Source organism: Balaenoptera physalus (assembly GCF_965194825.1).
Source record: "Balaenoptera physalus genome assembly, chromosome: 13".
NCBI lineage: Eukaryota > Metazoa > Chordata > Mammalia > Artiodactyla > Balaenopteridae > Balaenoptera > Balaenoptera physalus.
The window spans coordinates 80,987,443-80,989,160 of NC_138892.1; positions in this window are offsets into that span (position 1 = coordinate 80,987,443).

Consider the following 1,718-nt stretch of genomic DNA (forward strand, 5'->3'; position numbering starts at 1 on the left):
TCCTGTCACTTTCTCCAAGCTTATTTCCTCAAACTTTAGCCTGTCTCTAGGTTTTTGACTTTTGGAAATAAAAGCCACAAAAATTCCAGACTTATTCTGCATTCCTCCCTGACTTCCCCCAGGCACTGACACACAGAACTTTCTGTCAGCTTAAATGGATAGAATAGAAAGGGGAAAATGAAGGATTAAAAAATAAATAAATAAATAAATATCTCAAAATATTATCCAGCCACATCGGTATGGGATCAGGTACATATACTTAAAGCAACTGTGAACACTATAGGTTATTCCACTGACTACGAAAGTAGCATAACAAAGAATGAACACCTGTTTGTGTCCTTTAAACTCCAGTACAGAAAGAAAATTCACATTTAGTAACAGGTTTTGGGGGGGTGTTTTTGGTCTAATATGCTCCTGCAACCAACAGCTTCAAAGAACTAATCTCTTCTGAAAAATGTTTGGATGTTAAGATGACCACCAACTCAAAATGCATCAGAGCCACTTCAATAAAAGGATGTAGACTAGGTTTTAAGGTACTTGATCTGCATAAATTTATACTTTTAATCAAATTCAATGGACTTTCTTGTGAGGAGGGTGAGCATTATTGATTTCACATTTTAATGTATTTTAGAGACATGAAAACTTGGATAGTGAAAACATCCCACCTAATGCAAAGGAAACTTCCTAGAAGGAATTTGTTTGGAATGAAATGGGAAGGGTTGGCTTGCAGGTAAGGGTGGACAGGGTGGGAGGATTCTTTAGGATTTATGGTGTTTCAAGAATATTGGCAACAGTGAAGCCATGAGAGAAGATGAAATTATGAGGCAGACTGTCTTATTAATTACTATACAAAGGCTCAAAACCAGTCTTTAGAAATTATTTTTTTCTTTTCTCAAGTAGTAGGAAATAGAAGTATTGTGGAAATACTTTATCTGGAAGGAAGGCCATCACTAACTACTTTACAATTTCTATTCCTTATTCCTAGCCACTTCTTTCTGCATCCTATGTCACCACTTATGTTCCAGAACAAACCTATACTTGCAGTCTCCAGGAGAAAAAAGGAAACACAAGTGAGTACAATATTTTATAGTAATTATAATGATCAGAATTCCTCATCCTCCTTTCTGCTGTCATTTTGCTATGACCTTTAGATAAGCTCATATTTCAGCCCCAGGCAGATCTCTGCTATAGTCTGAATATGTACTGTGTTACAGATAAACACTTTGGAATTAAGTAGGAGTGCCTAACTTTAAACTGTAGGGCATAACTTGAGAGAGGCCAGTTAAAATACTATTAATCTTTACTCTTTTTATGCTTTTTAAATGCTATTATATTTATAATTGTTTACGTTTTGAGAATCAAACCATATAAAACATAGATCCCTTCAAAATGAATATTCATATGGCATCTTGTTTCAGGAAAGAGTAATTATGAAATACATGTCCCCCTAATTCAATGTTAGCTAACCTCAAGTTATCACAGTTGAGATAAACCATATTTTCTAAAATACTTTTTAACATTGTTCATTCACTTTTGAAGCCAAAAAAAACAGCAAGAATCAACTTGTGCCCCTTTACTTACCCCAGGCTCAAATCAAGTTCCAGCGTCATAAAATTTCAGCCATGTATATAATTCCAAAGACTTAAAAGTCCCACCTTCTTCAATTGCTTCCATTTTTTAGACAAAGCTGCACTCTTCCTATTACACCAAGACAAATT